Source organism: Microcaecilia unicolor, chromosome 3 (genome assembly GCF_901765095.1).
Source record: "Microcaecilia unicolor chromosome 3, aMicUni1.1, whole genome shotgun sequence".
Lineage (NCBI taxonomy): Eukaryota > Metazoa > Chordata > Amphibia > Gymnophiona > Siphonopidae > Microcaecilia > Microcaecilia unicolor.
In genome coordinates, this window is record NC_044033.1 from 357803930 (window position 1) to 357822545 (window position 18616).

Genomic DNA, 18616 nt, shown 5'->3' on the forward strand with positions numbered 1-18616 from the left:
ATTGCAGCTCAGAACATGTTTAAATGGCATATGACTGAAATCTTGCAGGTTCTTTTGCAGTCCATCCCTCTAGTATCAAGAGCTTTTTTTTTTATTTAATTTGCTGCCTTTTAAAAAGAAACCAGGTGAAAGAGGGTTTGATTACTTGTCACCAATTTCTTAAACCTTACAGCTTTTTTTTTTTTAATCCTCTAGGGATGAGGTGGGTATTCCTTCACCTTGACTTTGGGCTATAACTGAGACAGGTTATTGAAATACTTTAGGTACAGGAATTCCTTGTTTTGTTCTTTGAAAGTCAGTGTTTATCAGAAACAGCGTATACAAGTTTTTTATAATGCATCCTAGAATTGTAGCTCAAGGCGCATTGTTCTTATTGAAATATCCTTGCAAATGTGTTATTAAAAGCTAGAATGTTACATATGCATCTTTTCAATCTTCTCAGTTTTGTTTTACAGCAAAAAAGTTGTGGCTGAGGGCCAAGTGGACTCAGTTCGAGAGAGAGGAAAAGATTGAAAACTTATCTCTTTCAAAAATTCTTATTTAAGGATTGTAACATATTTTAGTAAACATTTTACATTGATTTGTAATTTGATTTATGTTTTAATCTTTTTATTGATGGCATAAAGTAACGTAGTACATTAATCAGTTGCAACGGCAAAATCCAAAACATGAACAAATATAACAATAATAAGAAGAGAACATCAACCATCAAGTACAAAGTTTTTCTTCAATTTCCCCCCCCCCCCCCCTCCGCAAACAATTATCCTGCCCCCCCCCCGTTCCCCCCTCCCCTCCTCAGAACGCTATCCCTCTGTTGCTATAAAACAAATATTACAGGTGTCCTTGAAGCCAGGTACCTCTAGGATGGAGACAAACCTTCATGGTCAAAATCTGCCTAAATCCACTCCATTCCATTCTGGTACTGAATTCTCTCCCTTCCCTGCAGTTAAACCCCCCTCCCCTCCTAGAACCCCTCCTCCCTCTCTTCTTGTGCCATGTCATGTGTGCGCTAAGAGTTTAAGATCCTGCTCCGTGCCACCGCCGTCAGAGTGTCCCAAAACGGGCCTACACACAACAAAAATCCTCCCCTTTGGATAAGGCCAATTACCTACATCTCTACGTTCCAATGAACAAAGAAAAATCATCAATGACCGCCACTGTGCCAGCTCCGGGTGGTCGGCCGTTATCCACAAATAAAGGATGGATTTCTTCCCCATCAGGACGGCTTTTTTAAGAAAGGACTTCAGCCCCCTCGGCGGAAGCTGTACAAACTGGAATTTGGTAATAACAGCATTGGTCTCTGGAGCCAGGTGACCCCCCACAATTGAGACACATGGTGACATATGATTTATAATACTGTAAACCACTTAGGACCTTTCTGGACTTTGCGGTACATAAATCCTTGAATTGGATTAGATTAGATTAGACCCAGATCATCCCTGGAACCATTTATAAAAATTGGTGCTACATTGGCCATCTCTCTATCCTCATCTACTCGGTCTCTTTTAAATGATAGATTATAGATCATTAATTACAGGTTAGCAATTTCATGATAGAGCTCTTTCAGAGCTCCATCCAGTCCCAGTGAATTGTTTCCATTTAGGGCCCTGTTACTAAGCTGCACTAGAGTGCATTAGTGTTTTAGCGTGCGCTAAACATTAGTGCGGTGCTAACAGTTTAGATGCCCATAGAAATTATGGGTATCTACAGTACAATCTGCTTAAGTGCAAGGGTCTGGGATCAAAAGAAATACATGCAGTTAACCGGAGCGTGCACTTAACCGTTGTGGACCAAAGAAGCTTGAAATCTGATAAACACATGTACTGTTTATTATACGTACAGTATTATGGGTATCTACAGTGCAATCTGCTTAAGTGCAAGGGTCTGGGATCAAAGAAATACATGCAGTTAACCGGAGCGTGCACTTAACCGTTGTGACCCAAAGAAGCTTGAAATCTGATAAACACATGTACTGTTTATTATACGTACAGTATTATGGGTATCTACAGTGCAATCTGCTTAAGTGCAAGGGTCTGGGATCAAAGAAATACATGCAGTTAACCGGAGCGTGCACTTAACCGTTGTGACCCAAAGAAGCTTGAAATCTGAATAAACACATGTACTGTTTATTATACGTACAGTATTATGGGTATCTACAGTGCAATCTGCTTAAGTGCAGGGTCTGGGATCAAAGAAATACATGCAGTTAACCGGAGCGTCCACTTAAACGTTGTGACCAAAGAAGCTTGAAATCTGATAAACACATGTACTGTTTATTATACGTAGAGTATACAGTCTCCGTTAACTAACGTTAGGCTACTTGAAGTAATCAGTCATAGTCCTCTGTGTCTGTGAGCAGGGCCGCCGAGGAGACTGGCCCAGGCCCGGAAAAGGCCGCCCCCGGGGCCCCCCCCCACCACCCAAGGTTGCCGGGCCCCCCCTCCACCCGCCACTGGGCCCTCTCTCCACCCCCGGGCCCTCTGCACTGACCTTAAGCGCCTCACCTTCGAAGGCGCAGCAAGCAGTGGCAGACCACTCCTTCCTTCTGTGTCCCGCCCTCGCAGAAGTTACGTCAGGCGAGGGTGGGACACGGAAGGAAGGAGTGGTCTGCCGCTGCTTGCTGCGCCTTCAAAGGTGAGGTGCTTAAATTCAATGCCAGGGAGCGACGGAGGGCGGGTGGGCCGGACTGCAGCAGCGGCGCCAGCCCCTCCCTGGAGGCCTGGGCCCAGGGAATTTTGTCCCCCCTGCCCCCCCCCCTCAATGGCCCTGTGAGTTCCATAGACCACGTCTGCCAGACGGTAAAAACTGTCATAGCACTGACATCCAGTGGCCTCCGGATAGGCCCACACGGTGTTGAGACTCTCCAGCGATAGATTACGAGCCAGTTCAGCACGTTTATCCTTGCCAGTCTGGTCATCAATAACGCTCATCAGACAACATAGCACAAGAGCCCGATAATGTTTTTTGAAATTGACTATTATGCCCTGATCCATAGGTTGAATCAGAGAGGTAGCATTTGGTGGCAGGAAGACCACCTTGACATTAGACAGCCTGACATCATCACTGTGTGCAGCACAATTATCACAAAGCAACAAAATCTGATGCTTTTGTGCTCGCATTCTAGTGTCTAACTTCTTTAGCCACTGCTTCCAAATTTCCCCAGTCATCCATGAATTTTCGTTAGCCTCGTATGACACAGAAAGTCGCTTAACATTCTTGAAGCAACGGGGCTGTTTGCTCTTTCCAATGACGAGTGGTTCCAACTTCTCACTCCCATCCATATTGCAGCAAAGGAGGATCGTAATTCGGCTTGTTTGAATGCAAGTGCTCCATCAGGAATCGCTCCCCAGTAGAGACCGTTTTCGTCAGCATTGAAAATGTCACAAGGTGCAAACTCATTCAAGATGGTAGGAAGAACTGAACAACCCAATTTTCAGCACCAAGTCAGCAGCGTCTTGTTTTTCACCATGCTGTTTCTTGAATTTTATGTTGTTCCTCTCCTTCCATCTTTCCAACCATCCAACAGTGGCTTTGAATTCAGTTAGTCGAAGACTTAGTATTACTGTGTTGTTTAATTAAAACTTCTTAAGGTATTAGAGATATTAGATTAATATAAAGAGTCTTATGATTGTATGGTTTATTGTGTGATTTATTTAGTGTTTGCTTCTTAGAAAGTAATTAAATGTAATGAAAAACCCCCTCTTGCTATCCTAATTAGAATAATCTCTCTATATAAAAGGCAACCCCAACGTTCTGAAGCCTCCACGGAAGTTGAGGCACCCGAGATATCCGGTGTGCCCTGGAGTGTCTGCACCTCCCTCGCGTCAAAACGTCATGACGTCGAGGGCAGAGCTATGACACTCGAGGGCCGAAACGGAAACGCCACAGGCACGGCCACGGAGGCGCAGCAAAAAAAAAAAACCCCTCCCCACACACAGCCCCCAACAAGGCAAGTAGCTCGGAGGGACGGAGGGAGGGAGCCCCTTGCTAGCGCCTGTTTCATTGCGCTCAGAAACGGGCATTTTTTCCTAGTTGACTATAAGTTAAGACTACAAATGAAGTGATGTGCTAGGGGTGGATGGGTGGGAATGAAGACTGAACTAGGCTCTGTTGTGTGTTTTAGAGGCTGTTTATGCTATAGGCTGTGGCAGAAAGTTCAATTTTTAAAACTATGGGAAAAAGTGTATGAAGACTAGTTAATAAAGTTTGCTTTTTAAAATTCTGTTTTTAGGAATAAACCTACAATACCTCTTTTAAACCCCAACCTTTAAATCGCCAAAGAACAGAGTTAAAAAAAATCTCACTTAGAGAATGTCCTTTTCTCTCAGAACATCTCAGTCTGTTCAGTTTTTAGGGCATCCAAGTTTCTGGCGTGGGTATGAACCCAAAATCCCACTCAATAAAGACCAAGGCAAAGAAATAATTTAGTTTTTCTGCTATTACTTTGACCTCATGCATTTTTTGTTTTGAATGCATTTGAAAAGATTTTAGTATTAGTTTTATTTCTATGGCAAGCTTCACTTCAAAGTCTCTCTTTGCTTGCCTTATTAATGTTTTATATCTATCTTGCCAGTGCTTACGCTTATCCCCATATTCCTTTTTCAGAAAGATGCCTTTTTCACTTGCACTGCCTCTTCCATTTCACTATTAAACCACGCTGATATTTGTTTAGGTTTCTATTGAGCTTTTCTATGCATGTAATATATTTTATCTGGGCTTCAACAATGGTATATTTAAATAATTTCCATGCTTCATGCAAAATTTTGACCCTATGAGCTGTTCCTTTCAGTTCTTTTCTCATTTCATCGTAGTTGTCTTTTAGTTATCTTGCACTATAACACAGGTCTTTTTGTGTCTTCCCTCCAGTGATTGTGACAAATTTTATCACATTAAATCCCTGTTCCTTATCTAGACCAGGGTTTCCTAATCCTGTCCTGGTGACAGGGACTGAGCAGCATCATGGAAACTAACATAAAACCTCAATATGTTCAGTCTTTTATGTAAGATCTGAGTCTTACTGACAATGGTCCTTTGATCAGATTGAGATATTATATAACATGGGGAAGGGGTTACCGCCCTGTCACCTAATTCCAATGAATATGTAAAACTCTTGGCCAAATTGGAGGATTAAACCTGATAAACCTTAGAATTGAGATATACAGCTCATGAAAAGTACAGCTGAAGAAAATAGAATTATTAGAAAATATAGTTAATGAATAAGTAGAGGTTACAAAGAACATCAACCTGTTTGAAAGTTATGCAACTAATACATTGATACACTAATTTGCATGTTAATAGCTTTACGCACCTGTATGCACCATAGTAAAAGGGCCCCTTAATTAAGAAAGGCTCTTACCAATAAGAAATGCAGAGTAAAGCCATGAAAAAATGCAGGCTGGCTTGATGGCTCAGTGACAGTGTGCAGGTGACCTGGGTTTCATTCCCAGGCCTGCTTCCTTGGCCAGCCAGTGCTTGAAAAATCTGTGCAGGCAGCATCCTTAGCCTCTAGGTAGAGGTTTTGGGGGAGGGAAGCCATTGTCCAATAGTGACACTAGAAGGCTGGAATGGAGTAGAAGCCTAATGGTTAGAGCAGCAGGCTGAGAACCAGGGGAGTCTGGTTCAAATCCCACTGCAGCTCCTTGTGACCTTGTGTCAGGTACAAATTTAGGTGGTCATTTACTAAGGTGTGCTAGTGTTTTTAGCTCACACTAAAAGTCAGGGGGCACTAAACTTTGAGGTGCCCATAGGAATATAACGGGCATCTCAGCATTTAGTGCCAGCTGATTTTTAGCACAAGCTAAAAATGCTAGTGTACCTTAGTAAATGACCCCCTTAGATTGTGATCCCTCTAGGGACAGAAAAATAGCTATTGTAGCTGAATGTACAGCACTTTAAGAGCTTGCAGGCAGTATATAAGAAATAATTTATTAAAAGAAATAGGGCAGTGGTTCCCAAATGTTTTTGGTTCAAGGCACCCTTGGTGTCTGAGAAATTTTTTGTGGCACCCCCTCACCACACAGGTCTCCACTACCCCCGGCCATACAGGTCTCTACCGCCCCCCCCCCCCCCCGCTACACATCATGTCCAGTATTTCTCCTTCTCTCCCCCATGCACCATCTCTCCCTTCCCTCCACCCCTATATCCAACATTTCTCACTCACTGACCCCTTCCCCTCTCCATGCAGCATCTCACCCTCCCCTTAACCCTCATATACAAGATTTCACCCCTTCCTCCCCTCCAACTCAGGTCCAACACTTATGCCCCTCATTCCTCCTGCAGCACCTCTCCTTCCCTCCACCACCCCACCCACAATTCTCCCTGTTTGAACAGGTCCCTGGCAGTGACTGCGATTCCCATATAGTGCATGTCAGTAACCCAGAAGCCTCCCCTTGGTTTCTTGATTTTTTTTTTTAACTTGCCATTCTTACAGGGTCAGATTAATTGTGCTTACCTTTATCTCTTTCTCTGTGCCAGCTGCATACAAAATCTTTCTCACCGTTGGAGGACCGCTGTTTTCCTGCCACACATGGCTGGGGCAAGCTATCAATGGTCACCGGAGCCTGTCTGGCACCTAAAAGGATAATCCTCATTTGGAAACAAAGAGCCTCACTCCTTGCTTCCCAATCAGGAGCCTCACTCCTTGCTTCCCTTTTAGGAGCCAGACAGGCTCCATGACCAATCACAGCTGAGCTGTGATCGGTAGCTTGCCCCAGCCATGTAGATTTCCTGGACTCCATTCAACTTTGTTTAAATATGTTGATATTAAGTGATGTCCCGGCACTTGCTTGTGAACCTCCCATCTGCCCCGTGGCACCCCTGTGAGTTTGCCATGGCGCACAGTTTGGGAAACGCTGAAATAGGGTGTTTGAGTACTGGGTTCTGGAAGGTATCATGGTATGTGGCTCTCAGCCCAGGACTGGGAAGGTTACAAAAATAGGAGAAAAATCTGAAACAGTTGCAAAGGCGGCTCATGGCACCACTGCCCACTATAGGGTTGGTTTTTACTGAGCTGGAAACCATAAGGAGTCACAGGATTTTCCTGGGCCAAAACTCCAGTTAAAAGTATAGAACAGAAATGCAAGTCTAATGAAAGCACAGAACATGCTTGAAAAAAGTGATCTATGTGGTGAAACATTAAGTTGTACCAGTGACAAATGCCTCTATAAAACCTCATCTAATGAAGGCATCCAGTGAGATCATTTATGCCATAATTGCTTCTGCCCAGTGTATTTACTCACAGTTATGGCCTTGTCTGGAGGAGCTGCCAAGACAATGACAATAAATGTTCTATTTGCAGAGAACATTTATGATTATAGCCTAATAGGCAGTGATTTGCTGACATTTTTTTTAATCAAGGGGCTTTTCCCAGCTTTATACCAGTTTTTGACATATATTATGTTTTCAAAACATAAAGTAACAAGAGTCTCTCAGGAGCCCCCTCCAGCCTATCATTGTTGAAATAAGTCTGCTCTTTGTTATCATCACAATATATTTTATGAGAAACAAAAGATGCAAATATTCTTGTACAGTTAATTCAGTGGGCCAAAGTATCTGTAGCCTACAGTGAAGGAATAGCTTAATAGAGCAGCAGGCTGAGAACCAGGGAAGATCAGCTCAAATCCCACCATAGCTCCTTGTGACCTTGGGCAAATTAACCCTCTACTAGCTCAGATACATACTTTGGTTGTAAGCCTTCTGGGTTTAGGGCTGTACCTGAGTGTGGGATTAAGCTTATTGGGTGGCTCTCAGAGGCGTAGCTAGGTGGGTCACCAGGGGAGCAGTTGCTCCCCCAAACGGACTTCCACCGGCGCCTATTTTTCACTTGATCTGTCGCATTTAAAATACGCACCGGCGCCATCGGCAGTACACTCTCCACTCCCCTTGTGCCCTCAACCTGGCTACGCTTCTGGTGGCCCTATGCTTGTGTGAACCTTTATTGGGTAAAATTATTCTTATCCCAATTCCTAAGGCAGTAAATGTGGATATGACAGTTTCTAGTAGCTACAGACCTATAGCACATACTCTAAACTAACTGAGGCTGTTGTGAGTCAACAGTGGTTTGTGACACCTCTTGCACCGAATGTGCCCCAAAACCTAACCACCACGAACCATCTGAACCAGGTAATAAAACTTTAACCCTACTGGGGTACATTAAATACAATTTCCTTGGCACAGGATGAGAATTTGTTTTTGTACATTGATGATATACTGGGTGAGGCCAACCCCTCCCCCAACCCCTAGAGTATTTTGCTGTTTTCTCAGCAACTGCTTGGAATTTCAACATGAATTTTTACAGCTTTATTTATTACTAGTAAAAAAGGCCCGTTTCTGACACAAATGAAACGGGCGCTAGCAAGGTTTTCCTCGGAGTGTGTATGTTTGGGAGAGTGTATGTGAGAGTGACTGTTTGAGAGTCAGAGTGAAAGTGTGAGTCCAATCCATGCTCCTCTGTCACCTGGCCCCTCCATTTTTCCCTATCCAGCATTTCCCCTCTCTGCCTGAGGCCTGCCCTGCAATCCATATCCATCCATGCCCATCTGTCCCCTCCATTCATCCCTATCCAGCATTCCCCTCTCCCTGAGTCCTGCCCTTCCAATCCATGCCCATCCATGCTCATCTGTCACCTGGCCCCTCCATTTTTCCCTATCCAGCATTTCCCCTCTCTGCCTGAGGCCTGCCCTGCAATCCATATCCATCCATGCCCATCTGTCCCCTCCATTCATCCCTATCCAGCAATTCCCCTCTCCCTGAGTCCTGCCCTTCCAATCCATGCCCATCCATGCTCATCTGTCACCTGGCCCCTCCATTTTTCCCTATCCAGCATTTCCCCTCTCTGCCTGAGGCCTGCCCTGCAATCCATATCCATCCATGCCCATCTGTCCCCTCCATTCATCCCTATCCAGCAATTCCCCTCTCCCTGAGTCCTGCCCTTCCAATCCATGCCCATCCATGCTCATCTGTCACCTGGCCCCTCCATTTTCCCTATCCAGCAATTGCCCTCTCTCCCTGAGGCCTGCCCTCCCAATCCATGGCCATCCATGCTCCTCTGTCCCCTGCCGCCTCCATTCATCCTTTTCCAGCAAGTCCCCTCTCTCCCTTCCATGACCCCCCCCCCCTCGCATCCATGCTCCTCTCTCTCCCATGTGCCAGCCTGGGCCGGCCTCTTCCCCCCCCCCCCCCCCCGCATCCATGCTGTGGTTGGCCACCCTCTTCTCTCCCCCCAACATGCGTTTTTTTTTTCTTCCACCCCCTCCCGCGAACCTGTCGATCCCCCCCCCGCCGGAACGCCGAAAACTGCCGCCGCCGTTGTTATACTACCTTCCCTTCCCGTAGGTTGTTGAATCATCTTAGAAAGTTTAACTCCGTGCGTCTGACGTCAGACGCACGGAGTTAAACTTTCTAAGATGATTCAACAATCTACGGGAAGGGAAGGTAGTATAACAACGGCGGCGGCAGTTTTCGGCGTTCCGGCGGGGGGGGATCGACAGGTTCACGGGAGGGGGTGGGTTTTGAGGGGGCCATAGTGCGGGGGGGGGGGGGTGACAGCTGATTCCAAGGCAGTAGGAGGAGTAGGGAAACACGCTGCGCGTGTTTCCCTACTCCTCCCCTTGCCTTGCAATCAGCTGTTTTGACGTCAGTAACGTCAGTGCGTGTCTGCCTCACAGACCACCTCCAGCCAAGGAGCCACGGTCCCAAGCACAGAACGTTGGAGGTGAGAATTATTATATAGGATTACTATCTACGTTTATGTGCTGAGTGGAATGAGATTATCTTTAAACACGGTCAAGCTACAGACTTTGTGGTGTGACCACCCAGTAATTTTCACAAATTCACAAATGTTTGCACTGTAAAACTACCATTATTCGAAAAAAAAAAAAAAGGGGGTATCAGCTTACTATTAATGATGTCACAGTGACATAGGTTTTTATAAGCAATAATTTGAATTTGAATAATTTGTATTTGCTAATATGATAATTTACAGATATTTTCTATAAAAGCAATTCCGATTGGAATGGCAATCCACGGGTAAGGTGTTGGTAGAGGACAAAATGAGAATCTAGACATTGCGTGAAGAAGGTTTCAGAGCAAAGGCTATTAAGAGCTTCCCAAAGCAACTGAAGGCCTGTGTTAAAGATGTGAGTGGACACTTTGAGCATTTACAGTGACTGCAAAATTCTGATATATTGTTAATTATATTATTTGAATGTTGTTATTTTACTGTGTTTTAGCTCAAACATTTTTAACGTGCAAAAATAGCTAGGTAGTAAAGCTAAAATGTAATTAACATCAACGTAGCTTAAGATAATTAAGGGCAGTGGTGTGCTGGAGCTGAGCCGCTTGTTATCTTTGCTCGGCTCTTGTGAGCCGGTTGTTGAAACCCGCGAGCCAGCTCTCCTCCCTCCCTCTTCCCTCACATCACCGACCTGACGAATTCTTCGGGGCAGGCAGTCTTGCCTGCCCGCTGCAAGTGCTGACTCTCCCCCGCTGGTGCTGCAGGTTTGCGCTTTAAAAATGGCCGCCGAGACTTCTAGAGGCGGCCTCGCGAGACTTCGCATTGTAAGTCTCGGTGGCCATTTTGAAGCGTGAACCAGCAGCGCCAGCGGGGGACTGTGTCAGTGCTTGCAGCGGGCAGGCAAGACTGCCTGCCCCGAAGAATTAAAGGAGTCAGATCGGTGACGGGAGGGAGGGAGGAGAATTCTATTAACAACTCGGGAGGGGGTGGCAGGGGAGAGAACAAGGGAATCGTTGGGCATGGGTGGATCATGGAGGGGAGAGAAGGATCATCGCTGGGTATGGCTGGATGGAGGGCAGGGGAGAGGAGGGTCACTGCTGGATTGGGTGGATGGAGGGCAGGGGAAAGGAGGGTCACTGGGTATGGGTGCATGCAGGGCAGGGGAGAGGAGGGTCACCGGACATGGGTGGGTGGAGGGCAGGGGAGAGGAGGGTCACTGGGTATGGGTGCATGGAGGGCAGGGGAGGGTCGCTGGGTGCATGCAGGGCAGGGGGAGAGAAGGGTCACTGGACATGGGTGGATGGAGGGCAGGGGAGAGGAGGGTTGCTGGACATGGGTGGATGGAGGGCAGGGGAGAGGAGGGTCACTGGGTATGGGTGCATGGAGGGCAGGGGAGGGTCACTGGGTGCATGCAGGGCAGGGGGAGAGAAGGGTCACTGGACATGGGTGGATGGAGGGCAGGGGAGAGGAGGGTCACTGGACATGGGTGGATGGAGGGCAGGGGAGAGGAGGGGAGAGAGAAGAAATGCTGGACATGGATGGAGGGGAGAGAACAGTGAGGAAGGAGATGAGATGAGGGAAAAGGAAGAGAGGAGAAAAACTGCATATGGATGAAGAAAATAGGCAGAAGTTGAGGACCAGAAATGAAGAAGAAAGGAAAGAAATAAATGGAAAGGAAGCCCTGGAAACGGAGTTAAGAGGACAGATAGCAGCAGAATCGGATACTGGGCCAGCATGATCAGAAAAACAGTCACCAGACAACAAAGGTAGAAAAAAAATCATTTTATTTTCATTATAGTGTTTGGAATATGTTCACTTTGAGAATCGGGTGCTCAACATTAAAAGTTTATATTTATTTACTTATTTATGGCATTTTATCCCACATTAAACATGAATTATATTGCAACCTGGGATCATTTAATTTTTTTTTCCTGGAGAGAGTAATGCATTGCCGCCCCCCCCCCCCCCCCCCGGCTATAGCCAGCTCTGCAATTTTGGGGTGGCGAAGAAGTGGGGGGGGGGGGGTGCAGAGGTGGACCGGGGGGGGGGGGCGCAGAGGTGGACTGGGGAGAGAGCCTGTTGTTAAAAATTTACCAGCACACCACTGATTAAGGGGCCTTTTTTCTAAGCTGTGGTAGGGCTACCATGTGCCAAATCAGCCTTACTGCCGGGGTAGGTTGGAGAAGTTGAGGATTAGCCTAGTGGTTAGTGCAATGGACTTTGATCCTGGTGAACTGGGTTAAAGTCCCACTGCAGCTCCTTGTGACTCTGGGTAAGTCACTTAACCCTCTGTGACCCCAGGTACAAAATAAATACCTGTATATAATATGTAAACTGTTTTGATTGTAACCCTTTTTAGTGCGGGAGCCTGGCGGTAGTTCCAAAGTTGACGCACGCAGTTTCCCGCGATAGAAAATAATTTTCTATTTCTACCACAAAAGCGTTCCTGACTGTAATTAGCAATGTGGCCACATTGCTGCTCGCTGCCTGATTACTGCACGATTACTGTGTGAGCCCTTACCACCTACTATATAGGTGGCAGTAAGGGCTCAGGCAGTAAATAGTTACGCACTAATTTTAATATTAGTGCACAGCCATTTACTGCCCCATTTAAAAAAAAAAAAGGCTTTTCTTCCTGCCACAGTAAAAAGTGGCCCAGCGAGTGTCATTTTCACGCTCTAAATCTAGTGTAAGTCACTTTTTATCACGTCTTAGTAAAAGGGCCCCTAAATGTTTTTTTAATAGTAATATGTAAGTATGATGACTAAGGGCCCTTTCTCTAGTGTTAGCGCACGCTAATTTTTAGTGCATGCTAAAAATGCTAGCGCACCTTAGTAAACAGGGCCCTAGGTATATAAAAATTCTCGCTGAAATTCAAAGCGGTTGCTGAGAAAACTGCAAAAAACTGTAAGGAGTTACTTTTTTTGTGTCACCCTATATTTTTATTTATTATTTTATTTATTTTATTTCTGCATTTATACCCCACATTTTCCAACCTGGTGGTCAGCTCAATGTGGTTTACAATTAACTTGGATGGACAAGTATCAAGGTCGTTCGGGATAAACACAACTCCGGAATAATTCAGTCCTTGATTGCGTTTCGTGGAGTGATTAACGGGATCTTCTTGGTTATGTGATTTCATCGGAAAGGGTTTTCCTAAATAGATGGGCTTTCAGATGTTTTCAAAATGTTAGATAGTTGTTCGTGGATTTGAAGTCTTTCGGAAGAGAGTTCCAAGTTTTGGTGCAGATGTATGTGATGCTGGTTGTATGTGTAGATTTGCATCTTGGGCCTTGGCATTTGGGAGACTGAAGAGTGAGATAGGATCTAGTGTTGTTATTTGCATTACATATTGATAGATCTAATAGTCCAGTCATATATTCTGATGTGAGACTGAAAATTATTCTGTGGGATAGAGTGCATATCTTGAAGGATACTCATGCTTTGATGTGTAGCCAGTGTAATTTTTGGAGCAGTGGTCTTGCTCTTTCAAATTGTTTTTTTTTTTCCAAATATGAGTCTTGCTGCTGTGTTTTGTGCTGTTTGTAATTTCTTTAATGTTTGTTCCATGCATCCTGCGTAGATTCTGTTGCAATAATCTGCTTGAGCGAGAACCAAGGTTTGGACAAGCATGTGGAATATTTCTCTAGGAAATAGTTTTTTTATACGTTTAAGTTTCCACATAGTGTGGAACAATTTCTCTGTGGTGAGTGTTACCTGGTCATTGAAGGATAGATTGCGGTCTATGGTGATTCCTAGGATTTTTAGTTTGTCTGTTATTGGGAGTGATGTACCCGAGGCATTGCTGTCTGTGAAGCGTTCTCTACTGTGTGGTGAGGTAAGTATTAAGCAGTGAGTTTTTTCTCTGTTCAGTTTTAATTTGAATGATGATGCCCAGGTTTCCATTGTATTCATGCAATCTGAGATCCTGGTAGTGATTTTAGATAGGTTCTTCTGAAAAGGGATGAATATTGTCATTTCATCTGCATATATGAAGGGGTTGGAACCTTGTTTGAACAGTGATTGGGCAAGGGGTGCCATCATTAGATTGAATAGTATTGGGGAGAGCGGTGAGCCCTGGGGAACCCTGCAATCTGATTGCCATAGGGAGGAGGTTGTGGAATTTATCTTTATTTGATAAGAAACCATTGAACATTCGAGTGCCTTCTCTCCAATTCCTATTTTGTTGAGTATTCTTTGTAGGATTGGGTGATAAACCATGTCAAATGCGCTGGACATATTGAACTGTAATAGAAGGATGTTTTTCCCTATTGCGATTTCCTTTTTGAATATCATTAGTAGTGTAATCAGTACTGTTTCTGTGCTGAAGTGAGCCCATAAAGCCTGATTGGGAATCATGTAAGATGGAAAATGTATTTATGTAGTCAGCTAGCTGGTTTGCCGCTATGCCTTCCATTACTGTGGTCAATAGAGGTATGGATGCTACTGGTCTGTAATTAGAGGTATCTTTGATGTTTTTCTTTGCATCCTTTGGAATAGGCGTAAGCAATATGTTGCCCTTTTTCATTAGGAATCGTCCTTCTCGAAACATGAAGTCGAGGTGAGAGGTGAGTTGGTCAGGGGGCGATTTCATAATATAAGGGGCAATTGCACAATATAATTGGGGCATGTTTCAAGCATGCAGTAGGTGGAGAATTTTCCCACTGCCTGTGCTACTATCTCTTTCGTGAGCTGGGGGAAGGCTGTTTATGTTCTATCCACTGGAGATTCTTCAGAGGAGTAGTCCATTTCATCTATGAAAGTCTCCAGTTGGAGGCATCTTGTGATAAGCTCTTCCTTAGGTTGAGAATCTTCTTTTTGACGTGCCTGGCCAGTTCATTTGCTGATGGGGGGGGGGGGTCGTTCATTATTGTCAGTGGTTTGGTGCTTAGTAAGTTGTTGACAAGCCTGTATAGTTTTTTTCGGGTCTCTATAGTCTGTGCCTATTTGTTTTTTTTATAGTACTTCATTTTAGCCTGCCTTATTTTGATTTTGTATCTGTTTCATGCTGCCCTCCAAGCGGTTCTGTTGATTTTATTTTTTTTTTTCATCCAGAATCATTCTTGTCTTCTACATTGTACTTTTAATGTTTTCAGGTCCTTATTATACCATGGGTCCATTTTGTGGCTTTGTCTGATTTACTTTTACTTTTTAGAAAATATATCTTTTTGCAAAATAACTGAAGTTAATTGTTTTCTTTCTTTTGTTTGTTCCTTTCTTGTAACTTCTCTTGCTGTAAACCACTTTGGACCTAAGTAGGGATTAACCCCTGGATTCTATATAGTGCACCAAAATTTCCGTGTGGAAATCAAAATGTATTCCGCAGGGGCGTATCTGCGTGGAGCCACAGGGGCCTGGGCCCCCGCAGATTTCGCCCTGGACCCCCCTACCGCCGTGACCTACCCCCGCCGAGGTCTGCTTCCTCCAGTCCGGTGCCTTTAAAAATATTACTTCAGCTGGCGGGAGACCCCCAACCCCCGCCAGCCCAGCCGAGGTCTTGTTTTAAGAAGTTTTCCCATCCTCGTGCTATTGAAAACTGCCTGCCTGCATCCCTTCCAGTTTCGGACTGAGTCTGATGTCGCAGTTCAGATCAGGTTTTAACCTGTGTTTTACCTTATACTAAGATGGCCCATAAGATAATTCAGATTCTTCAACGCCATTGGACAATTTTGTCTATTCATGAAGTATTTAAATTTACCCCCAGGTTTGCATTTACTCGAGGGAGGAATTTGGGAGAATATTTAAATAAAAATAATGAAACAATTGATCATGAAGCAATAGAAACAGGACATTTTAAATGTAATCATTGTATTTACTGCCAATATGCTCTGGAAGTTCAGGAGGTTACTATTCCCCATACTGGGAAGAAGTATAGGTTAAGATCTCGTACTGATTGTAACTCTACTGGTTGTATATATGGGATTGTATGCCCTTGTAAGCTGTGGTACATAGGTATGACTACTCAGAAGATTAAATGTAGAATCGCTCAACACTTAAGTTGTATTAGAACAGAGCGTAAGGAAGCTCCGCTTGTGCCTCATTGGATGACTGCTCAACATTTGCTTAAAGATTTAAAGTTTGTGGTCCTAAATCAGGTTAAATTAGAAAGAGGAGGTAATCTTTCTTCTAGTTTATTGAAAAAAGAGCAACGTCTGATTCATCAGTGGAATATGGTAGTTCCTGGTGGACTTAACCGTGAAATTGATTGGCTAAACATTTGATATAACCACCGGGAATACTGACCGCTGGTACGCATGTGTGGGCGTTTTTTCGCCTCCCATGCTGCTAGCGGAGGTGTGTTCCTAGCTACTATCAGAAGCCGGTAAGAATGATTGATAAATTCTAAGTTTTGAAGTTTTAATAATGTGTATAAAATGTAGGTAGGATTGAATATTATGCACATTATATTTGTAGGATGAATGAACAACCCTTGAAGACGCCATAGCTGGCGAAACACAATTGTGTCGGGTTCTATGTCTCATTCTATAGTCTGGAAAAGTTTCAGGCTAAAGAAAGTTTAATGGACCTTTCAACTGGACCTATAACAAGTTCTGACGAAGTGAGAAGTGCCCTGGTGTCCCAGTATAGAGAAAAATAATCCTCATGACAACTGGTGGAAAATCAGTAATGATGGACAATATCTATACTATTCAAGACTAATATGGGACAATAGATAAGATATGAGATAGGGCATGTCAAGATAATGATAAAAGAAGGTCCAGTTTATGTGCGATGATCCAGTATTTGTAATAATATAGATGTTTTAAAGATTTATTGTATTAAATTGATGTGAATGAATGAAAGATTGAGTGTGCATGTGATCCATTTTATTGGACTTGTTATAAAAAAGTTTTTTGAGATAATAAAGTTTGTATTAGATTTAATAAAAAAAACGGTTGTCTTGAATATTAAAATATATGTATAAAACAACCAATTAAAGATTTAAACCTAGAATATATATATATATATATATATATATATATATATATATATATATATATATATACTATAATAAAACGCACCCTCAACGTTCTGAAGACAACGTTCTGAAGTCACTCCACTCTGTGAAGGGTCCGTTAGTTCATGGTGGTGAAGCCATCCCACTCACCATGTCTCTCTGCCCCGCCCTCGCGTCAAAACGTGATGATGTCGAGGGCGGAATAGAGAGACGCATAAGGACCTATCCCAGTGATTGCCTGCGTCTCGGGTGAAATCACCAGCCCAACGCACGGCAGCAAACAGCGACCCATCCTGCCCCTGCTACGAATTGCTCCAAACTCGCTGCCAACCTCCCGAACCACACGTACACCGCCGCAGCCCCCCCTGCTGACCCCAGCGCAGCCGTCATCCACGAACTTCATACTGCCAAGGGAAAACCTCCCAAAACACCTGCACACCGCCACACCTCCCGCACAACAACAACCCGTGTCCATGACCTGCCATATGTCGCTCCTCCCGTTCATCCCCCCCCCGAGAGAACTTGCCGCTGGATTCTGATGCCCCCACCCACAGTCACCCTCACCCACCCTCCTCCACGATGGACAGTCCTGCCCCTGCCTATGAATCGCTGGAGACTGCCTGCCAGATGCTGCTCCCCTCCTCCACCCCCCCCCCGAGAAAAGTTGCTGGCGCGCGCACAAAAAGAAGCCCACTGATCCCATTCAGTCCGTACCTCGCGCGACCAGCCTAAAACCTGATCTCATCTGGCAGTCAACAAAGCCGTGAGACTGCAAACACGAGCTAACCGCCACGATTGTGGCTAGCAGGCAGCAGGTTTGCTTGCTTATTCTTTCAAGATTTGCACGTTGGCTGTAGCGCAGAATGGGGAAGCTACTGTGTAATGTATAGAAGTTCTGTGTGCAACATGTAATTTAAATTAAATGTCCATCGTCATGAAAAAATGATGCAAAATGTTTATCTTTCTCCGGGGCTGTTTCTAAGTTCCTGCCTGGTAAGGATTTTTAGCTACACCCGAGGAACAGGTTTTGTTTATACAGCTCAGACGTGTATTGTAAGACTATTTTTATAAATGTATAATTTGTTAGTTTCTTATACAAGTGCGTCCCCTGATCTAGGTGACAATAGTATATGCATGTCATTTGCTGTATTATTCTCTCCCCCGTCCACCAACCCTCCTGTCTCCACTGCCCTCCCCCCATATCAAGCAACCCTGCTCAATCCCCTGCTCTCTCCCCTGCCCCCATGTCCACCAACACTGCTCTTTCCCTTGCCCCTGCCCTCATGTCCACCAACCCTGCTCTCTACCCTGCCCTTGCCCCCATATCCAGCAACTGTCCTCTCTCCCCTGCCCTACACCCTTCCTCTCTCCCCTTAAAAAAAAAAACAGCACACACACCACAACAACGCTGACCAACTTCTAAACTGCCTGCCACCCACTCCCACTAAAGCAGCATCAACCCTGTCACACTGTGTCTCACTCTCTCTGTCAAACACACACATTCACACATTCACTCTCTCCATATCACACAGTCACTCTCACACACACTCTATCAAACATACACACTCAGAGGAAAACCTTTCTAGCGCCCGTTTCATTACAGTCAGAAACGGGCCTTTTTTACTTGTGTAAGCCTTTATATAAAAAGAGGCTATATGGCAGCACTGACAGGCCGTGACCTTCTGGGATGAGATTTCAGAGGTTATTAATCATTTGCCAATATCAGTGAGAATTATAAATATCTGCTGGAATTTCATAAGCCCAAGTAAGAAGGGAAGATTTTTACTGAGCTTTCATGCTGAAACAATTGTGGAATTGTATGTTGAGTAGCTTAGGCTACCAGGAGAAGTAATAGTGAATTTCTAATTTATGTCACTGACGTTTAAAAGGAGGGATTTGAGTTGAGTTGATCACCTCTAGGCGGT

The 18616-nt window shown here is 44.6% G+C and overlaps 1 long non-coding RNA gene across 2 annotated transcripts in view; it reads right to left on the reverse strand.

The window, feature by feature from the left end:
* Positions 1–18616, reverse strand: part of LOC115466942 — a 43375-nt gene that overhangs the window by 8323 nt on the left and 16436 nt on the right. The window lies entirely within an intron of this gene.